The following is a 17,187-nucleotide window of genomic DNA, read 5'->3' as shown; positions in this document are numbered from 1 at the left end:
AATAATTTTCCTTTTACTTTCCTACTTTCCTAATCGTGACTATCACCACAAAAATCTTTTCGAGTTCAACCTATCGTTTCTGACTAATGAACTACTCGCTATTCATCAAGTAATTTTACTTAAATTACCAAAAATAATCAAAATGACCTGTTGTTAATCTCTTAAAAGTTAGAGTAGAAAGCAATGTACCATAACTAAATTAGTTACAACACATCAAATCCAATTGCCATAGATGATTATGTTAATGAAAATTTCTGTAATCAGTTGCCTAATAGGTGGTTATCAATCAAGTAGAAAGAATGATCTTCAGTTGCCTAATAGTAATAGGTGGTATCAATCAAGTACAGAGAATGATCTTCAAACATGATAGACTATCCTATATAAAAGTCAAAATCTAAGTATGACAACCTAATTACTGGTCTTCAACTGCATCTTGAATTTCCTGATGGCTGATTTTAACACAAAACAGTTTTTCGCCAAAACAAAAAAGTACCATGAAATGTTCTACTTGATAACTATTATTGGTCTAATTTAGAACCTTTGATGGAAAAATGTTTTCCAAAACCTGCTGAATTACCCTGTAGCTGATATTAAACAACTTAGAAATTTCAGGTTAAGACTAAATACGTATTGAAACATACTGACCTACCCGATAACTGATATTTAAATATGATTTTAAATGGAAACTGGTTATATTGAAACAAACTGACAGCTCATTTTAAACAGATAAGAAACATTCCGATAGATGGAATTAGGCAAGAATTTAAGACAACAACTATACGCGCTGAAACATACCGAGCAGTGGCTAAACTTGTATGGAATTCAAAATAGCCTAGTTTCAAGATGTATCCGAAAAAATAGTGAACCACCCCGTATGCTTAGAATCCAAAGTTTTTACCTTGGAACTATAATACCAAATGTTGAACTCTACTCATCTGTGGTAATAGACAATATTATCACCATAATAAACTAACGTGTACAACATACTAAACCTTCCTAGATTCAATTATGAAAGGATGGAAACGATAGTTTTATATCGCATTGTATGCCCCTTTCCAACAATTTTGAGAATGCATAATTTTTCTTGCTGCTTCTCCTTCACTGGTAACTGTTGTCATTTGTTAGTAACCACAGATTTCTTGCATATTTTAGGAGAACTGATGCAAACAATGAAGAAGCTTCTTGAAGTCAATGTTCAACAGTCACTTTTCATGCTTGCAACAGAAGTTAATTCTTTGTCATACAAGGTAGTGAAATAAGAGATATATGGCTTTATAGACAGGAGCAAAGCGTCCTAAAACCTTAAGAACACATTGTTTGTTTGTATGGTGTTTTTACGTTGCTTGGAACCAATGGTTATTGAGCAACGGGACCAACGGCTTTACGTGACTTCCGAACCACGTCGAGAGTGAACTTCTATCACCAGAAATACACATCTCTCACACCTCAATGGAATGCCCGAGAATTGAACTCGCGGTCACCGACATGGTACGACAACACCATACCGACCACGCCACTGAGGCGCTTAAGAGCACATTGGATGGATGGATTATGAAATTTAGGGACAAGCCCAAGCACTGGGACCTATAATGGTCATTCAGCGCCGTAATGGAATGAAATAAATAATCTGATAATTAATGAAATTTAATTGAACGTGATGATAATCTGATGTGAATGAAACTTAAAACCTTATTTCATTAAAAAAATAAATAAATAAATAAAATAAAAATATTATTTTTTAATTTATTAATATAAAATTAAAAGTATAACTGCCATACACTTGTGTATTAGGTGAAAGGTAAAATTGAATATTATTAAAATAAGTCAAATTTTATAGTAAATATCAATCTCTTTTAAGAACTTTACAAGATTATTGATATCAACATCATCTCCTAAAATATAAGAAAGTTGTTTCCCTGAAAGTCCGAATTTCCTGCGGGCAGCACCATACACTGGGCAACAAACCAGAATATGCTCAACTGTCAACAGGCAGTCACAGCGAGCACAGACTGGAGCCTCACTTCCTTCAAGTATAAAGCTGTGCGTCAATCGGGAATGACCAATACGAAGTCTCGTTAAAACAATCTCGGTCCTCCTGTCTCTATGAAACGAAGACTGCCAAAAATTCAAATTAGGTCTGATTGCCTTCAGCTTCTTGTTTCTGGCAAGGTTTTTGAGGACCATCGCTCCTGCCATTTGTGGCGGATATAGCTTCGAATAGGAGACTTCATATCAATGTATGGAACTTCATGGATATCCATTGATCTTTTATTATTACATACTCTTTTTGCTGCTCTATCAGCTTTTTCATTACCCTTGATCCCTACATGGGCAGGAACCAGCAGAACGAAACGCTTTGTGTTTGCAAGAAATTCGAAACAGCCACTCTTGAGCTTGGAGATCAAAGGATGTGATGTATTACAAATATTAAGACTCTCCAAAACACTTTTAGAATCCGAATATATAACAAATTTCTTCTTCTCGGTACGATGAACAATAGCTAATGCTCTATTAATGGCAGAAAGTTCTGCTGTATATACTGTAGCCGAATTTGGTAGTTTTGCAGCCTCACAAGAGTCTAATGTAATTACGGCTAGCCCAACTCCCTCTCTTGACTTGGAACCGTCTGTATAAATCTTATACGCACCATCATGAGTTACATTCATGTTTCTAAGAATAAACTCTTTGCCATTTTATCAGAAAGGTTCTTCTTGACATAGTTTTGTTACAAACTTTTGCTTTAGGGATAAGCCATGGGGGGAATCTAGAGGCAAACTAACTGAGAAACATTCTGATTCTTTAGAGTATATTATTTTCACTTCTTGATGTAGTCTTATCTGGAAGGGGACAGATGACCTTGGTTTAAATTTCCTGTTGTCAAGTTGGCGAATGACCTTATTGGAAGGATTTTCAGAACTGCTCTTTACGCGCATTATGTAGCGCAGACCCAGTTCCTCCCGTCGTAAGTCAAGTGGCAGTTGATGGGTATCTACATACACTCTCTCAACAGGAGATGTTCGGAATGCACCAGAGCAAATTCGTAATCCCATGTTATGGACAATATTGAGGTCGTTAAGTTTGCTTTTGCACGCTGAAGAATAAATCTGACACCCATAATCTAGCTTTGATCTACAAAGTGCATCAAAGTCTTAATAAACATTTCTTGTCAGCTCCCCATTCATATCCAGAGACTACTTTCAAAAAGATTAAAAGATGCTTTAATTTTACATTTAATGTTATCAATATGTTTGGTCCAGGTGAGTTTTGAGTCAAAAGTCATCCCAAAAATTTGACATCGGCAGCATATGGTAAAATAGATCCCTCAAGTTTTAAATTAGGTATAACCTCTTTACGCCTGCTCCTTGAAAAGTGGATAGCAACACACTTAATGGCTGACAATTTAAAACCATTTAGCCTGGCCCATTTGGAGACAGAATCAATAGCTTTCTGTAGATATCGGCATGCAGATATAGCATCATAGGCAGTGCAATAAATGGCCAAATCATCCACAAACAATGAAGCTCGAACTGGGCTTGGAACTTCATCCAAGATGCTATTTATGGCGACAGCAAAGAGGGTCACACTGAGAACACTTCCTTGTGGAACACCTTCCTCTTGTTTAAAGGGGGACGACAGAAAGTTCCCTACTCTCACTTTTATTACTCTCTCGGATAGGAAGGAATGAATGAACCGAATTAAGTTGCCCTTAATACCCATTTTCTGTAGTTGTTTTTAGAATTCCATTACGCCAAGTAGTGTCATAAGCTTTCTCTAAATCAAAGAAGACCCCTATTGTCTGACACTGATTGACAAAACCCTGCTGAATTTGGTTGGAGGAGTCTCAATAAGTGGGTCGAGGGTAGATCTAGTTTTTACGAAACCCAAATTGGAAAGGAGAGAGAAGCTTATTTGATTCTAAGTGCCATACCAAGCGATAATTTATCATTTTTTCCATTAACTTGCAAACACAGCTTGTTAGTGCTATAGGTCTATAACTTGAACTTTGTTGGGGATCTTTATTTGGTTTTTGAACGGGGATTATGATGGAATTTTCCAGGATCTCGGCATAACTCCAGTCTCCCAAATCTTATTAATGATCTTAAGAAGGTAGCGTTTGGCCTCTTTCAGGTAGCTTCCTAAGCATTATATATAAAATAGTATCTTCACCAGGAGAAGTGTCATCTGTTGAAGAGAGTGCTTCATGTAGTTCTTGAAGCGAGAATCTTGCATTGTATGCCTCCCGTTATCACCAGAAAGATTCAGATTGACCTGAGTGTTCTGATTCTTTGGAATTCACTAGAATAGTTTTTTCTTGGGCTAGAAATGTTGGAGAAATATTGACCCAATGACTCAGCTACATCTGAAGGGTTTGTAACTAGGTTATTTTCTACTCTCAAAGAGGGAGTTTTGGGGTGGACACAAACTTCCCTTGCTAGTTTTCGTACCTTTTTCCATACAAACATCGATGGTGTTTTAGAGTTAATACCATTTATATAATAAATCCAAGAGTCTTTCTTGGCACGACGGAAGTATCGGCGTTGTTTTGCCATGGCTCGCTGATATATTCTTTTAGAAGTGGATGTGCCACTTGATTTGTATTTCTTGTAGCATCTTCTAGTAATTTTTCTTAAGGTGGCACACTTTTTGTCCCACCATGGAACTGTTGGTCTCCTTGCTTTCCTGTAGTTTTTGGAATAGAGGCTTCTGCACTGGCTAATACAGTGTTTGTCCAATACTCATATGCTCAATATGGTTGTTAAAGGATTCATATGGTTTATCGAGATGGATATCCTTTTTATACTTCTCCCAATCAGCTTCCAATGGCTTCCATTTCTGTGGCATTTGTAGGGACATTTCTGGTAAACTTTTAAAAGAATGGGATAGTGATCACTGCCATTTAAAAAATTCATTTACTGACCAAATAAAATCTAAAGCTATTGCAGAGGAACATATACTCAGATCAATAGCAGAGTAAGAATTAAAAAATATATTATGATAAGTCATAGTACCAACATTTAAAAGCACAATATTATTATTAATAATGTCTTCTATAATTTTACCTTCATTATCTGAAGTAGCCCTCCCCATAACGGATTATGGGCATTAAAATCACCAAGAATAAAAAATGGCTGTGGCAGTTGATCAATTAATGATTGGATATCAGCATTTGTGAAGTTTGATCTAGGAGGCAGGTAGATGGAACACACAGTCATCTGTTTGTCTAATGTGATCTTAAGAGCAACAGCCTGTAAATTTGTACTGAGGGCTACAGGCAAGGATTCCAGTGATTTGCTCACGATAATAGCTGCTCCTCCATGTGCTCTATCACCCACTGGAGGGGTGGATGTGAAGATCTCATAATTAAGTCCAGGATTGAACTTCTCTGGACCTAATTGAGTTTCCTGCAGGCAAATTACTCCAGGATTAGTTTCTCTTATGAGGACCTTTAGATTTTCAGCACGAGAACGCAATCCTTTACAGTTCCATTGTAGGATGTGAATGAAGCCATTACAAATCCGATTTGGAAGCCTTTCTTCCTCTTTAGGTGGTCTGGAAATAGACGTTTTTTATGACTAACCCTGTGATCTTTATTTCTCCTAGTTTGATTTTCTTTAGGAGGAGGGTGAACATCTACCGTTGTAATCTGTGCAACCTCTTTAACTTGGTGGTTGTGTTCCATTGCAATACTTGCTTCACTTGAGGAAAGCACACTGTAGCTGTTAAATATCGAAGCATGCTTATTTGGAGTATAAGGGGGAGAACCTGAAGGAGTCCTTCCTCTCTTGGGGTTCCTTAACTGTTTTTGATTCCATTAGATCAGGCAGAGATTCTGCCTGTGATAGATTTACTACATTAAAAGTAGGAGATGGAAGAGATGATGGGAGAGCCTCTTCATCTGGAGGAGACTCTTTTCAACCACAGGCAGCTTGCCTGCTTGGTGGTGTGTGCTCTTGCTTCCAGTGACTGAGCACCCACCCAGATACCCGGGCCTCTACCACAGGAGTTGATGCACCTACTGCAGGAGAAGGTGCTCCTACAGGACCCCTTGTGGTAGTAAGGGGTAGTGGTTTAGAGCTCTTGCATAGCTCTTTGATTGGCCCAATTGTTGTTTGGCATATCCTATGCTAATGTGTTCAGCATTAGCCTTATTTATTGCTGATAGTTCATCTTTGTATGCTTCACAGTTTTTATCATTAGCCTTATGGTTCAGCTGACAATTACAACAATTTGTTTCAGAACAAATACCATGGTCAGGGGCAGAGCAATTTATGCAAACTTTTGCGTTCCTACATACTTTTGATGAATGACCAAACTTGAAAAAAACAGTTGAAACATTGAATTGGTTTCGGGAGGAAGGGTCTTATTCGCACTCTTTCATTTTCAATGATTACATGGGATGGAACGTTAGGGTCTTCAAAGGTCAAAATTATCATATTAGCAATGGGTGTCTTTTTACTTTCCACACTGTTAATGGCTCATTTCAAGGATCTCACTTTGTGAACTCATACAAATCTTTGTCAAAAAATTACACCTCGGCCATAACTAAAATTCAGGTGGGGGTCTGATTTCTTTCATCATATCATGCCCAGAAAGGATTCATTGCAGATAGCATTTGTGCTTGCGTTTTTGATTTGATTGCTGTATTAGCACTGTACGTTTTCCAAATCTAGATATATCTCCACTATTATTCCTCCCACCTTTTTCTGGAGGATACCTGCAGAACTTATAATAATTGGAAGTTTAATTTTCCTCCTTCGCTGTTGCAACTAGCCACCATAGGAGGTTAGGGAGTTCTGGATGGATTATTAACCTCTGTTTTCCTGATGTATATCTTGAACCCATTCAGATGGTACATAGCTATCTAAATTTTTGGGTACTTTATCGGTCAAAGCTCCCTCTATAATACCTGATTTATTTGTATCGTATTTCTATATACTACTAGCCTTAAAGGCATCTTCATATTTATCAAAAGTAATCCATGCTTCCCATTTTGATGTGACTTCAAGGAAATTCATCCTTATTTCAATTATAGTTCCAAAGGAACGGAAGTTGTCAAAATAATGTCATAGTCGCACTGCAGTGGTATGCCCACGACATGTAGCACTCGCAAGTTTTTCACATTAGATAGTTTCCAACACAATGTTTTGTAGAGCTACCATCGTGCTCTTGATTAATTGAAATTTCCTGGGGGTGGTCCAAGTCCTTGTCCATAGTCATCATCTGCGCCAAAGCATCAAAAGGTCCAGGGTACTTGATCCTTATATTTATTTGTCATAAAGATTAGAGGGGGTTATAAAATAAAAAAACAAAAAAATTAAAACTTGAAAACCTTTAAAAAAAATATCATCAGCCTTCCTTGGAGTTTTATTTTTTCCGACCACCAATGGCACAAGTGAGAACCGAATCCCAAATGTCCGCATCCCTACCCTACCCCATTGGGGATGGCATAACATGATTAGAGTGGCTCAAGTGTAGGCCAAACCCGCTTGATAGGACTGAGAGTATTACAAGAATACAATCATCCCCACCCACCCCAATCATGTTATGGACAAAACCGGATAGAATGCCGAGAGTCCTAACCCCAGAACCAGACCCCCCCTGGAATCCGTGGTCCAGCTCTAAAGAATAGTTCCGCCTGATCTCTCAGGTCCGAAACATTATCGGGCAGTTGGATGATCCTACCAAGTTCCCACTATTTAGTTTTGGATATAAACCCAGTCCCAGCTATGATATCTTTTCCTATTTTCATGTCTAATAAATTTTACAAAGGTGGAAAAATCCACAACAATTAATCCAAATTATACGATGATCTATGGGACTTATAGGGGGAGGAAGCAGAAGGATGAAAAGTTTTAGTAAAAGGAAAAGAGCTGACTTATTTTAGTTGGATCAACAGCTGGGCACCAAGGCCGAGCGAGAAAGTAGTTCCCACCAGTCATCAGGGCCCAGCTGCTGAACCCTAAGCCCCCCATCCTCGGCAAGGCTTCAGCATCTGGGGGGAGAGCACATTGGAGACTGGAAATTTAGACTTGCACGGCATATTTATGGTGTTTTATCAAGGACACTTAACAAGGCCCAGTTTAGTTAACGCTCCAGTAACTCATTGTGACGAAAAAATGAATTAATCTTTATATAAATTTACTTTTTAAAAAAAAGTGGCACGGGCTTCTTATTGTAAACTTTAACAGCATAGAGCTGTATATGATTATATTATTCTATTAGTATATTATTATTATATTATATTTTATATTATTACTATTATTATTTACTATTATATTACTATATTACTATTATTACTATATTATTACTTATTACTATTACTATTATTATTATTATTATGATGATGATGATGCAAAGGCTTATTGTTACCTTCTCAGAGCACAATAGAGCTTTACGCATTATTATTATTATTTGCTACTTTGGCATGGCTATAACACTAAACTGACCCATGAAGTGTTCACTGTACAGCATCAAGACTTATTTTTTTCATATAAAAGTTATTAGTACTAAAAAGTTATGAGTACGTACTAAAGAGCTATACTTACCCGTCTCATTTTCATACTGCAATTTCTTTTCCTGTATCAAATTAACTTTCTCTTCAAGAACATTCTAAGAGCTGTCGGCGCTGATGATCCATTAACTTCAAATTCACTATTTTCACTCCGTCTCAGACCTCAGTCCAAAACTTGAATATGCATAATTTCGAGTGCCTGTAAAATCATCTCTGAATATGTAGTTTTGGCTACGTATGCAAAATGTAATTAATTTCTGGTTCCTTTCGCCTGCTCTCTTTCTTGAAAAGACTATTTTAAGAGATACTAGAGAAGTTAGTCTGAAAAAGTTATATTTTCTTAGTCCACAGTCCAATATTCTGAACTGCCCTATTTTTGAGTGCCAGTAAAATAAATCTGACACAAATCCGTACTTTTAACTCCACGCCATATAGATTTTCCATCCAAAGAAAACTTATACTACAATTAGGCTGTATTAGGCTAATGATATGGTCCCAATTTTGCCAAGTCCTTCGCACATATATCAGGGTACAGTACTGGTAAGGCACTGCATAACCGGTGCAGGTTGCACTGATCTGAAAAATTATTATCAAGCCTGGGTCCGAGTAACACAGCATGACATCAACCTTCTTCAGGAGGTCATAAACATTAGTTTTCTAGCTTAATCCTTCTCTTGAAAGTTCCTTAAGAAAGATTAACTGATCTGAAGACTTCTGTTCTTTAGTAATACCTTGTGTTTTCCAACGAATTTTTTAGCAGCCAGTTTTAAAGACAAAGCCCCTAGATGACCTGAATTGTATTCCACTATGTTAATTCCTGAAAATTTAACTGGTTATACGAGAATATAAAAAAATTAAATTCCTTACTACTTTTATGGAATGAGGGACGTAATTACTGATTATCAGTGTGTTCTTTGATCACCATAGTCATGAATATTATTACTATCATTGTAATTACCCTATCTCTCACCCATCGATAAATCTTTTGCTGAACTCCAAACCCTTTCGGATGGCATAGCGGGTGTTCACTATGCTTATTTTGCCCATGGACCCTAATCTTGATTAATAATTGTTCTAAATCTTTCAATACACTTTAAGATCAAGATTTATGAGCCAAATTAAAATATATTAACTTCAATAAGATGAAATTTAGACCATTTTATTTATTGCTCGATACTAAACTTCCAGAACATGAAAATTACTTACTCTCATGATTAATATTTCAGGATATATGAAGTAACTATTTCATAAGAACTAAGAACAATGTATTTTTTATTGTAGAAGCAGAAATCTATAGAAGATTCAAACGGAAGTAGTGACGAAATGATGCAGAATTTGAAAGTATACCATACAAACCACAAAACTATAATAGGCTTTTCTCTGATAGCATGGATACCTATCTCAAATCTACGAAGGAACTGTTGCCAGTGGCCTCTCCCAAATCTGCAGTTTAGGTGAATAAAGATTATAAGCGCTGGAACTATTTTAAATCTGTAAATGAGGGAGCATACCAGCCTACTTACAGCCTTCCTTATTGGAGGTACTGGAGTCCTGTTTGATGCCAAGCTCGGTTCATCAGTGGCCATTCAGTCCTGGATACTACTATAGAGCGATGGCATAAATCGTCGTTATGAAAATTAAATTTAGTTAGCTCCTCTCTGATGTACACAATTCACAACTGGGGCCTGGAGCCAGGGGTACAGGGGTTGGGTGATTGAAAGGGCTACTGTTTTGAAGGTATGCCAAGGACCATACTCTACAGCGAGTATGATCTCCAACTGCTTGAACTGAACGCCTAAAATGAATCGACTCAATACACCTTACGCTAGTTCAGTGATTAACTTTTGCAAGATAAATCTCGTAATTCTATAATGATCTAAAACAAATTTTCTTTGAAACTAATTTTAGACCAGTTTACATTATATGAACTTCTTATACTACCAAATCATCACTCTAAAATCATTATTATTAATTTCAAAAACCAAAATTCTATGTACATAAGATTTTAATTTCTAAAGAACCTCACCTGCAACATCAGAACAGCAACTTTCCTGTCAAAGGGTAGTACTTCGAAGCCGATTCATTGCGAATTCACTTCGTGATTTGCAATAAAAATGTGGTCCCTCAGTTATTACACAAGATTGGATACATTTCCAATATTTTTTCCGAAGTTTAGGATTTAAATGCTTCTACGTATATTAAAAACCGTATACATCGCACTTTACACCACTCGACAGTTTTCAACTAACCGTATAGAAAATCAGAACTTTAACTTTTGGTTGCTGATTTTTTTTTTGCAATCAGACAACAATGATTATATTATTATTAATGAAAATTACCTCTGAAAAACACCTTATTTCTAAAACCTTTGAATAAACTCAGAACTGTATATTTAAAATCAACCCAATTTCATGTACAAGCAATTTTCAAATCATCTTTGTAACCTAGTGATGGTCCACCCCTCCTTTTGCATTTGAAAGACAAAATTGCCCAGAATATCAAAGGTAGTAACAATGTAGCCTAACTGATAATAACGCATCGAGCACGAAAAACACTGCATTGTTACTGTACTGTATAGCCTTCAATCTGAATTCGGTAAGAATGTCCTGTACCTCAACATTTTCCTAAAAATCCTAGTCAAGCAATACAAGATAATCGAGACTGGAGGAGGAGGAGGAGGAGGAGGAGGAGGAGGAGGAGGAGGAGGAGGAGGAGGAGGAGAGGAGGAGGAGGAGGAGGAGGAGGAGGAGGAGGAGGAGGAGGAAAGAGATCCATCCCCTATCTCAGGAAAAAATCTTACTGATAAAGCTCCACTTTGAAAAGCAGTTAAGTACAGCTTCCGAAATTGACCTTAGCTATTGACTTGTACAGAAGAAACCACACACGGAGAACAAGTTTTTATTTGTTTGAGAAACAAAAGTTCAATTAACACTAAGATTTTCCTTGGAGTTTGATTTAGATCTTCAATACATGATTTAAATCTTAAATACATATCAATTATCCTTCAAGAATATCGTTACTATTCCATGTTGTCAGTAGTATTTGCTTACTCGCCTCCTTCCTATGACACTGACCAACTGGACATTTGAATCTGTAAGCTTCTATATCCAAATAATTTTACATGTCAATTTCAACCGAGTGAATATGGTTCAATTGACACTTTAGGGGGAGTCTTTACATACCTACCCTATAATTTTACCTTGTTCATTGTTTGAGCTTGTGTGGATATATTACGTTATAATTTAAAGTTAGATAACTATATCCTAAATTCACTCACATCTAGAATAAATGATTCACCTGTATGTCAAGCTACCTGGATTTCACATTTGGAATTTCGACAAGACTGGCCAATTGGGGGTCGAATGTTAATTAAAATTTTAAACAAACCTCTAACAAGATATAGTGCACATACACTCATTGTTTACGCCTAGTATGCCCCGCAACGAGAGAGGTACTTTCCGACTTAAATTGCTGATGGTTATTTCAACTTACAATATGAACTGCTCCCTATAATACGTATATTACACTCAATGTTTGTACTAATATTAGATTTTTATTTTGTCCACCGAAATAAAATTTTATTCCTATACTGAAATGCTATGAAATTAGTTCATTCAACACAACTAAAGATTCTAGTGCACCATTGAAGGAATACTGGATCCTTCCATTATGAACTTCTCCCATGTGAAATGTACTTCAAGTTTACGATTTTCACATTAACACACTAATATGCATTTTAAGCAGTACTTACCTTAGCTAAATTTTGGCCTAAAAGTTTTGCCTATACAATTTATTAAGAATTCATTCTTCATACGCCACAATCAGGCTCCAATATTTTTAACAAATATCTAAAAACTTGATGTATGTGCAACACAACCAGGAGGTAATTTCAACTGACATTGATTGCGGTTATGGGCATTCTTTAATAGGTCTCATATGTACACAAGCAGTAAAATAGCTCATAATCTTATCATGGCCTCACCTTTAAAAGCTGTGAATCCAGACAGAAACATATCTCGGCCTCTGAAATATACCATGTGTAGGACTCCTCACCCTCCAGTTCTGCATACTGACTGTCATCCTCCATGATAACTTGCCTGATGGAAGATAGACAGTGATGAGGTTACTTCAAGACATTGCTATGTAATTGTTATGAAATCATTTTAGTTTTGAAAGAATTCTTACTTGTTTACATCCTCGTTTCTGTAATCAATAGTGACTTTAGATCTTGGTTGACCCTAGATTTCTAGCAAACAATTCATTAAAATCATCAGGTTAAAAACCAAAATTCTACATTTTCCACAAGTGGTCTAGGGCAGTTAGTGTTATGTACAGAAACTCAATCGTTCAAGGAGATATATCAATGCTTTCCTTTGATAAATCGCAGCTACGACGAAAATACTTCACTTCAAATATTCTTATACAGTTACAGGAATTTAATTCTCTTTAAGCAGTCCACATCCAGGCTAAAACCATAATTATATCATTCTCATGATTACCTTCAAAAGTCTACATTCCTCTTAGCATCACTCCAGAAATTCTACGTACATCAAGATTAGTGGTAAATAAATATCACCTTTATATTTTCGTTCTTTCAGTGCTACTAAGTGTTTACAGTTTCCTAATCCTATACTCTCAACTTACAGAACACAATCCCCAAATTATCTATAAAGGTGCGTTTACACGGTCGAACAATGTCCGACGGACAAAAATTGTTACCAGTTAATAATTGTCTGCTGGTCTTTGCCTTGTGAGCAGAGTAAAAATATTGGTATACAACTTCATCCGGTACCACTGTTCGTTGCCAGATCTACATCCATAGTTACGCTTATGTCGTCATCCTGCTACGCCTATGATATGGTAACAATGTTTGTCCGTCGGACATTGTTCGACCGTGTGGACGCACTAAGAGTACATCATATAAGCACACCATCACACCCATACTCACGTATTTTTCGTTTGCATAGCTGACAGTGTAGTCTCTCTTCATCACACATACTTTTCAAGATCCTCGTATAGCAAGCTCAGGATCCCTGTGTTGGTTGTTCTTTAGTTGTCAGCTTTTCGTGCCGTATCATCTTAATTCCCGAAGCATTTTACCGAATAGCCTAGGAAGCCATGTCCTACAAAGTCTTTTCAATATCTTCTTTGCAACATGTATCCGTTGATTAATAGTTTACCATGTTTTTTGTATCTCAATATTTTTGTTTCCCGCCTAAGAATGTTGAAAGACCATACTCTCATAAGTTTTTTAATCTACTTTTTAAACTAAATACAGGATCTCGTTTTACATAAATTTTTGTTAACAGATTCAGCTGAATCATCATGGCTCCATAAACTCGCCAGCAGGCATACAAACTATCCTTTAGGGACAAGCGTAGAAAAGATTTAAGCATTCATGTTTTGTTGCGTGTCTATTTCACCTTTCGTACACTTCCCATCCGGATCCAAAGTTTCCATCATACTATTTCGGTACACTTCGCAGTGAGCTAAGGATAAGAAGGCAACTGGCAACTCCACGAAGTAGGTGCTAATGGTCAGCGTAGAGCAAACGCGGTATTGGCAACGCTGCCTGTAGAACTAAGTCACAAACTTTTGTCAAATGAGAGTAATATGCTAAGTGAGGAATTTTTTCTGCGCGAAAGGCATATTACACTAAAGTTTTCTACTTCATGTACTCATAGACATAGCTTAAGTAATAAAACCCTTTCCATAGTGATGTAGTATACTTCCCTCACCACCACCTCTCTCTCTTCTTTCTTCCTCTCTTTGGTTGACTTCTTTCGGAAAGTCATTCCTTTGATTGTTGGTTATCGTTACTACTGAAACTGTTCCTTTGGGTATGCCATTGTCATGCTGATATTGAAGCATATTGATATCAAATTGAGGGATGTAATCCATGCGATGATAAAACAATACACTTATGATGAAACACTGTACCGTTTCCGATGACCTAGTGAGTCTAGTCCCTGCCTTCATTAAGACACATATCATTGGTGTCATGTGTGTGTATATTTGTGGTTGTCAGAAGCTTCGAGGGGGAATTGTAATAATCATTTTTTTTTATCGACCACTGAGTGTCGACCATAAATCATTCACTTGGTCTTTCTTTCTCTTCGACTCTCTTGTGGCCTCTTTCGCCTGTCTTAAGGCTGGTGACGCAGCAATGACACTATTTCCAGGTGGTACCTCTCTATGCCAAATCCGGGTATCTCCACCGATATCACTGGGATGTTCATTCTAAATAGCCAGTCGGGAACGTCGTCCTGGCCATCCCCACTGGGCGTCCTAGGTCACGACCCCACCCCCCGACAAGCCCATGTAGTTACTGTAAATACTACACCTGTTATTCAGGGTTGTTATGCATAGAATTTCCAGATCGTTGGTACGGAGGCCCAGCCCTCGGCATACTTGGGAGGTTCTGCGAGATATTATCCCTCACCAGTTGATGGTCATAGCTTCAATTGTCAGATGTTTACCGGTGAGGGTTTCTGCATAACTCTTGATAGCTGGCTTGTTATATTTGTTTACTTTTTCTTGATGAAACAATTCTACATTGTTTACATTTGCGTTTGCCGTCACTTGAATGTCTAATATGGCAGATCTTTTGTTGTTCCACAGCAGGAAGATCTGGTTTCCAGAGTCCCTCTGGTGTGGTGATATGTGGCTCGTTGATGGTATTATATCCTTTTTCATTAAGTTTCTTCCTTACATACTCTTTTATGTTATTGTGTCGCTTAATCCTCCATGGCTGGACAGCTGGGCAAATTTGGAGTATATGGTGTAATTGTGCCAGGGAATAGGCACCCCAGATCACATCGGGCACTCTTATCCCTTCCTCTGGCTGAACGGGCCGGGGTAGTTAAGATTCCCAGCCTCATTTTTATGGCATTAATAAAGCTTCCTCCCCTCATAATTCTTGTTCCCAAGTCAATCCACTTGGCCTTAGGCCCGCTGGGAGTGTCTTGCAGTCCCTTAAGTATGGTACACATTGTGCCATCATGTATCAGCTATGTGATGTAGTAGTGTTGTTGAATAAAACTAATAGTGACCAAACTGTACTGCAACATTGCTCACTTGTTCTGGTAGTTCAGGTTTCAACGGCAGGATGTCTGCTGATGATGTATTTTGCCAGGAGAGACTACTGTGGGGTGCAGTTGCTGTGTGCTGCATAAAAGAAACTTTTGATGAAGAAACGTAGACCCTTATGGTGTAAGCAATGGCTTCCTCAGTGACCTCTGAAGGGAAGCTTGTCGAGTTCCTTGAGATGGTATTAGTGGAGTTCACCGTGCAGAACCAGATGTCTCAGTCGGGGTATGGCTATGTTTTTGATGGCCCAAAACTTCTGCTGCGGCTTAAAGGGGGCTTTCTGTAGGTGTCCGAGCTGGTTACGGATTTGGCCGACAGCTTTCTTACCATTGGTGTTGATACAGGCCCCGATTTCTATTCCCAGGTACTTGTACATAACATCCGGCTTCAGCACTGGGATTTTCGCGTTGTTAAAGCTAAATTCTCTGTGGTCGGTGTACCATGTTGGTCTTCTCCTGTCACCTATTAGTCCCATCGTGGCACACTTACTTATACCAGGTGACAAACCAACTTCTCCTGCGCTCTTAATTAGCGCTTCAATAGCTAATTGCAGTCCTTTCCTAGACTCAGCGGCGAGGAAGATTTCATCTGCGAATGCAAGGTACTTGACAAGCTCACCACCAAGCTGCACCCCTACTCCTGTCGGGAGCATAGACAGAGCCTTATCTAAGGCCAGATTGAAGAGGAGTGGCGACTATGGATCTCCTTGCATCACCCCCCTCCTAATGCTTGCCTTTTTTCCAAGGATTTCAGTAGAGATCTTTCCATAGAAACTAGACAAGTAATCTAATGAGCCGCTGCTGAATCTGACGTCACCCAAGGCTTCGATCAGTTGAGGGTGGCCTACCGAGTTGAAAGCCTTCTTGAAGTCTATGTACGCCAAATAGACAGTACTGGACTTCTCCTTTGCCTCCTTTATGATATCCTTTATGCGCATTATGTTCGCACTTATTCCCTCTTCTGCCTTGAAACCTTTCTGCCTTGCAGATGAAGGGAATAGTTCCGCCACGCATTTTGCCAAAATTTTATGAAGGCCCAGAGTCACGATGGATGTGACTGTTATTAGCCTGTAGTCCCTGGTCCACAGGGATTATCCACTATTGGTATTAGACTTGTACGGCCGCTCACCCAGTCGGTCATGGCAGTTCTTTTTGCCAAAATGAAGTTGTAAAATTCCATGAGAAGTGGGGTCTCGACATTCCTTAGATCAGAGGGGTGAATTCTATCTAGGCCAGGAGCCGAGTTTAACTTTGTACAATGTTTCATCCACTCCACTTCGATGTTTGTCACAGGTTCTATGATGGAGGTCCTATCCCTAACAGTTAGTTCACGGTATGGGTTGATAGGCAGGCTGGAAGTTTCAAAAAGGGACACACAAAACTCAGCAGTACCTGGTGGATAGCATGTCCTGGCTAAGGGGTCTCTGTCCATCAAGGCGTTTTGCACCACCCTTCAGCAGTTCTTGGTCCATCCCCTTTGTACAACTGCATATTGACGTTATCTCAGTACTCTCCGGGGTGCCTCGTGGTGGTTCCCATGTCTTTCGATGATGTGGACAGCTCTTGCTCTCCTTTCCCCGAAGAGGC

The 17,187-nt window shown here is 38.3% G+C and overlaps 1 pseudogene; it reads right to left on the bottom strand.

Moving 5' to 3' along the window:
* Nucleotides 1-15,208, bottom strand: part of LOC135203918 (tuftelin-interacting protein 11-like) — a 34,979-nt pseudogene extending 19,771 nt beyond the window's left edge.
* Between the last annotated feature and the right edge of the window lie 1,979 nt (nucleotides 15,209-17,187).

This window comes from Macrobrachium nipponense, chromosome 44 (assembly GCF_015104395.2).
Source record: "Macrobrachium nipponense isolate FS-2020 chromosome 44, ASM1510439v2, whole genome shotgun sequence".
Lineage (NCBI taxonomy): Eukaryota > Metazoa > Arthropoda > Malacostraca > Decapoda > Palaemonidae > Macrobrachium > Macrobrachium nipponense.
The sequence above is the reverse complement of the archived record's forward strand: the minus strand, read 5'-3'. Positions and strand labels throughout refer to the sequence as shown.